At 48.1% G+C, this 6,031-nt stretch overlaps 1 long non-coding RNA gene across 1 annotated transcript; it reads right to left on the bottom strand.

Moving 5' to 3' along the window:
* Positions 1 to 832: 832 nt before the first annotated feature.
* LOC115322633 lies at positions 833 to 4,830 on the bottom strand. The gene is made up of 2 exons (XR_003919009.3): positions 4,779 to 4,830; positions 833 to 946 (listed from the first exon to the last, which is right to left on the bottom strand). It is a non-coding gene; the product is annotated as an uncharacterized LOC115322633 (long non-coding RNA).
* Between the last annotated feature and the right edge of the window lie 1,201 nt (positions 4,831 to 6,031).

Below are 6,031 nucleotides of genomic sequence, written 5' to 3'. Positions count from 1 at the left end.
TGCCGTCCGTTGTTTGACCATATTCACGAAGGTTCGGTAGCGCCATCTGCCATTCTGCGCTGACGCGAAGTGTCGAGAATTTTGATTGATTTTTTTAGTATGGAAATCGGCCGCAGATGAATGTAATTTTTGCTTTTTAAGGATGGTTAGTGCTCGTAGATTGAGTTATAACAATAAAACGAGGATCTCAAAAAGCACTTTAGTGCCCCTTTAAGACATGGCTGCCCTGTGGCAAAGCGACATAAGCAGAATTGCAATGCCTACTCCACGGGTGTAGCTTCTCGGCAGTGCACCAGTGTGTGGTGTGAGAAGCGCACTCAACGGAGATAATTAGACTGCCCGAACATACCACGTACAATGAGAGATATCACGAAACATCCGAGAACTGAGTCATGTTCGGTGTGTAAATCAAATCAAATCACACATTATTCTAAGCAATAACCGGAAGTTCTAAGCGATTCACACAATGTTGCAGGAACAATCTGGCAGTACTGCGACGCCTGAACTATTAGTTTCGGTAGATACAAACGAAAACTCCCTTATGGTGTAGTGTAGGCATAAATTCATTACATTTTGGTGAAATGTAGCTTTGGCGGAGCATGCACGTCAATGCTTTTCCCCTTGGAAGGCATTCTTGCACATTCCGATCCAAATTTCCCATCTTAAACTTTGTTCCTTAGGTAGCATGCAGCAGGACTTTAAGGGATAACTTGCTGGTTGGGAAGTAACTTTGTGGCTAACTTAAAAGACCCCTGAAAAGAAAAAGAAAATGTTTTTTTTAAGCAGTCTGGTTGGGACACATGTGTTAAAAAAGAAATTTTACCGAGCAATATTGATTGGGAGAGATTTAATTGAAATTGTTTGCGAAGTCCGTGACGTCACGGGTCATTCCAAGATGACCATCTCGATCGTAAAGGCGAAGGCGATCGACCTCCCCTCCACGCTCCTGAAATGCCAAGAGAGAAAACAAGTGGTAAGGACGCGACTGCCGACTAAATCGGACGTGACTGCCGACTAAATTGCGTCTCGCGCCGTCAATATTGCTCTAAAAAATATTTTTTTCACATAAATTTTTTTTTTTTTGACATGTGTGTTTCAACTAGATTGTTAAACTAGATTGTCTTCTCAGGGGCCCTTTAATAAGGCGAGTGCCCCACTCCCATTCAATGGATTGATTGGGACGCTCCCAGAACAAGCATAGCGACCTACAATCTGTCGTGCATACAGCATGTTTCATATCTCCACGTTTGAATTTTTCCTTTTCTGCACATTGGTTCAAGAGTGGCTTGGATTGACTGCTTGGTCTTCCTTTCCCCATCAGGCAGGCAGTCTACAGTCTACTTGAAGCATCTGCAATGCTACACAGAGGGAACGTGCCAAAGGCCTGGTTGATGGGCAGGATCGGGCTGCTCCATAGAGTTCTATGCAATCGACCTCTGGGAAGCAAGCGTCTGCATGATCAAGTGTGGCTTCTTGGCAGATGATTGCCTGCAACACTGGTGTTCATCAACATATGTGGTGACTGTCGAGAAATATTTCTCGGATGCAAGACCCCGAACTGCACCTGGAACTCTGACGTAGCTTGTGCACGCTCATTTGATTACCTTCTGAAGACTGTGCCTAAAAGAACTGCTGCAGAATGGCGATTGAGATGAAGGCGTTACAAGATGCGTCATAGGAGCCACCATGTACTTGTGCTGATTGTCTCGATCCCGGTGTGGCTCGCTCTAGAAGTTCAAGCAGAGGGGGAAAATGTTGCTTTTGTGCTAACGTCCCAACTTGGAGTTCTTTGAGTCTCCCTCGACTGACATGCTAGTGAGCCGCAGCAGAACAGGCATCTGCGGTGCCCGCGTTCCTCTGCTGTAACACTGCCAGGATTGAGGCCAGGGGTTCATCCATGATTGTCTATCTGGGAAGGTGTTGCTAATTCTGGGAAAGGCCTCGCGAGGGATGTATAGCATAGATTTGTGTACTTTGAGTAGAAAATTCTTATAGCGTTGTCCCACTAGATCGACAAACGCCGATTTTCGTCCGGCGACAGCACGAAGTTTTGTGTCGCTGATGCTGTTCCACTGCAACGACCAACATCTGCTACAAGCGCCGACAAACCATCAACGACGGACGAGTTGTTGTCTGTTGTTCAACTTGAAGCGCAGCAAGCAGTCCCACCGAGGAACATCTCTCGGAGACAAACTTAATTTTCTTACCCACTTCTGCCTTCAGTTGCTGTCTTCCCCACCCTCCCATTCCTGCCGTGACTCAGTCCTTGGCGGCCACTGATCGTTCCTGCTCCCGCAGTTTCGATTCCTGGATTGCTCGTAGTGGTCGCGGGCACGGCTTGCTTGCTAGATGTCGTGTTGCAAAAGGGAATTTGCTGTGGCTGGTTTTGCTCGCGAAAACCTGGTGCGCGAGTTGGTGCTTCAAGATGCCGAAGTCTACACCCCTGCATCAGGATGGATACACCCATGTGCGAGGACTGACCAAAGTAAGACCGCTCACCACGAAGTAGGACACGACGTTCCATCAGTTCTGCGGCAAGCCATTCCGGCAAAACGAGAGACTTGTCATCCGTTCTGTGATTGTCCCTAATAAAACTACCCCCGTATTGTCCCTCATAAAACGCCTTCCCTTGGAGGCGTTTTATGGGGGAACAATGAAATTCCCGTGAAATTCCGTGGCGCGCACCTGGAATGCTTCGAACGACCCAAAAAAAGGAACGATTCAGGAATTCTAGTTCGGAAAAAGTTGGGTGTCGATTGTCACGACTGTTTTCGGAAAGTCGCCAACGGCAAATGAAGGCAAGCGGAAGCTTTAAAGGGATACTTCAACGAAATTTGAAATATTTCCGTCGTGTTCAAAAATAGGTTGAATGTGATCCACAATATCCGTAAATGACAATCACACGTTTGTATTTTGAGCCTGGTGGCTGTATTTTTCGTTATAAACGGCCCACTCTGGCAAGCGCTCGGAGAAGGGCCAGCGGAGACCATGTGACATCCAACGCAATCGTGACGTAGGTCGTCTCAAGACGAGCAAAGCTACGGCGAGGCTGCCGTCGAGATGATGGCCTAGTTGTTCCAGCTTGTTCCAGCCACCGAAGCGGCTGCTTTTGTACAAATTTTGAGTGACAGGTTAATCTTCTATAATCTTGTAGGGGGACAATAGCGACTTCTGTGACACACAAAAGGCATTCTCGGGAAGAGGGGAGTTCCCCCTGCCCCTCTTCTCGTCGTGGCCGGAGGCGAGACAACCTCCGCCACTAGCTGCCAAGGTTGCTAGACGGGCATTACAAGCGAGGCGTTAGCGACATCCACCAGGTGCTCTTTGCTAATCGTTTAATTCGTCTTAAAATTCCTTTTCACGACTTTTTTAACACGATATTGGTATGTTCGATTTGGCGGTGCTTTTTTGAACACATATAGACCAAAAAATGAGCGCGGAAATTTCGTAGTAGTATCCCTTTAAACAAGGAATAAAGTCATCGTCTCCACTTTCACCGTGTTTGTCGGCGCGTTTGACGCCCAAAAAGCAAAACAAGAAAACCGCGTCGCCATACTCTGTCTATTTTGAAGTGCTGTTGACAACTCTAGTCCCACTAGGAAAGAAGTTTCCTTGTCCCCGTGTTCTGCTCCGTGTCTGCCAGGTGGGACAGAGGACTCCGACAAAGAGGCTGTTTGTCAGTGTTGTATGTCGCTCATTGTCGTCTGTTGCTGTCGTTTGTCGCTCTAGTGGGACGCGGCTATTAGGGACTCGGCCTGGGGCATGTTAGGGGTGTGTGCGTATAAGTCGCTGGTCGTAAGAACCAGCAGCATTGCATTCGTTGTGCTCAGTGTCCTGGATTGTCTGGATCTGCCTGTAATTTATGGGACCTTTAGAACTTCAGCATTACACAGTGATGACATCAGCAGCTGGAAATTGATGGGACCGAAATAAAGATGACAAAACTAGATTGTAGCTGGAGTCTATCACTACCATAGAGAAGCTCTCAATAGCATGGACTTTGGATTCACACAAGAATGTCCCGTGGGTAACAGGATTTAATGCACAAGTAATTCTGAAGATGGCTTTAATGCTTCCGTTCTAATTCCCATGGACCTCCACAGGCTGAAAGGGCAGGTGACATACCTATGTATCAAGTGCAGAGGAGGGAACAGTGAACAAAAAGGCACCACGAAAAGGCCCCCATCTATTGAAACCGAGTTCTGTATGGGTTTTTATTCTCTGCTCACCTCCAGTGCTGATCAAAATAACACGACGTGAAATCATGATAGGCGTAAGAAACAAACAGCTTGAAACCAATTCGCGTCCTTTTAATTTCACGAAATTTGGTATGCGCCAAATAGCCTAAAACTGGTGCAAATCAAAGCAGTCTGTGCAATAAAACGTGAAAATACGGCAGAAAAAGTAAACACTTGCGGGGCGTAAAACCGCGGAAGTAAATCCGTTCGTGGCAATCTTGTTCAGCGACAAACAAGTGTTCATTCAGCTGTGAAGCATTGAAGTGGATATAAAATCTGCATAGCGTTTCAGAGCAAGAAAAACGGCGAATTAATTGAGCAGTACGATTGACAGCATTGCGGGCGCTACGCGGGCGCGTAGGAAGGCGACAAGGCTTACTTTGATAAGAGTCACACGGAAAACGTTGACACCAGCCACACACGCTGTGCAAGGCTATCGTTCTCGCTTCTTGAATTACGGTTGAAAAGCACTGCGCATTAGCACTGCAAGCACTCCACGTGTACACGGTTTCAATTACGGAACAGAGCAGCGAGGCCTACCTCATTCGAGCTTGGGTAGAGAATCGCCGAGGTTGGAGCAGTCGAACTGTGGACATCGGCATGCTCGAAACTTCTGCTACCGACTTTTATGCGCGTAATATGCGGAATAACTCAATGGATATGCACTGGCAGATGAAACAACGCGTCCACTAATAGCGAGTTCGTTTCACGGCACTCGTGCCCACGCCCCCACGCGTGCCCACTCGCAGCGTGGAACGGGTTCGTTTCGGCCGGCGCTCCACGAGTGGTTGCACTCTCCGAGTTCGTTTCAGCGCTTACACCTTACACCCCACGCGTGCATGCACTCGCTGCACCGAGAAAATCGGGAGTGAGGGGGATCGGTGGCCGAGTCGTGGGGTGAAGCTCCCGGCTACTTCCGTCCCGCCGCGTATACTTATGACGTTTGTCCGGTCCGGCGAACTGCTTCCGATTGCCGCGCTCCCAGCGGCTGTTGGCACTTGTTATTTAATTTTAAATAAAATTGATTCATATATTTAATGATGCGAAATAAAAGTGAAGTTGTTTTGAAGGTGTGAATGGCTTTGAAGCTTGTTATTGTAACTTTCTCTTTCACTCTTTCAACGTGTCTGGGCGCGCTTTTTCTCTCTCCGAACCCGCGCCTCTCGCGCTCTCGCCAGTGGGGTGAAGCTCTCGGCTACTTCCGTCCCGCCGCGTATACTTATGACGTTTGTCCGGTCCGGCGAACTGCTTCCGATTGCCGCGCTCCCAGCGGCTGTTGGCACTTGTTATTTCATTTTAAATAAATATGATTCATATATTTAATGAAGCGAAATAAATTTGAAGTTGTTTTGAAGGTGTGAATGGGTTTAAAGCTTGTCATCGTAACTTTCTCTTTCACTCTTTCAACGTGTCTGGGCGCGCTTTCTCTCTCTCCGAACCCGCGCCTCGCGCCTCGACATGCGCTGGCCGCTGGCGCCGGGAAGTCGGTGGACCGTTAGAACGCGCGAGGGACGCGAGCGGGAGAGCTGTTTTGCTTCTGGGAGTGCGTCGGGGCGGGAGATTCGTCCCGCGTTCGTGCGCGCGCGGCTATCTTTTCTTTTTCGTGGGAACTTGTTGTTGGTGTAATGTGGTCAAGCATGGATTTTCGTAATCAAAACACCACCTGATGTGCCAAGTGGGGAAACAATGACTGCCGAAAGCCGGGATATCAATGGTTTCGAGTTCGAATGGACGTGCGGTACGCTCTTTTGGTCTTCTCTTGCTTAAGTTTCTGATTAGATGTTTGCAACAAA

This window comes from Ixodes scapularis, unplaced genomic scaffold, assembly GCF_016920785.2.
Source record: "Ixodes scapularis isolate PalLabHiFi unplaced genomic scaffold, ASM1692078v2 PGA_scaffold13__105_contigs__length_92229423, whole genome shotgun sequence".
In the NCBI taxonomy this organism is placed as follows: domain Eukaryota; kingdom Metazoa; phylum Arthropoda; class Arachnida; order Ixodida; family Ixodidae; genus Ixodes; species Ixodes scapularis.
This window is presented reverse-complemented; position numbering and strand designations above follow the sequence as displayed.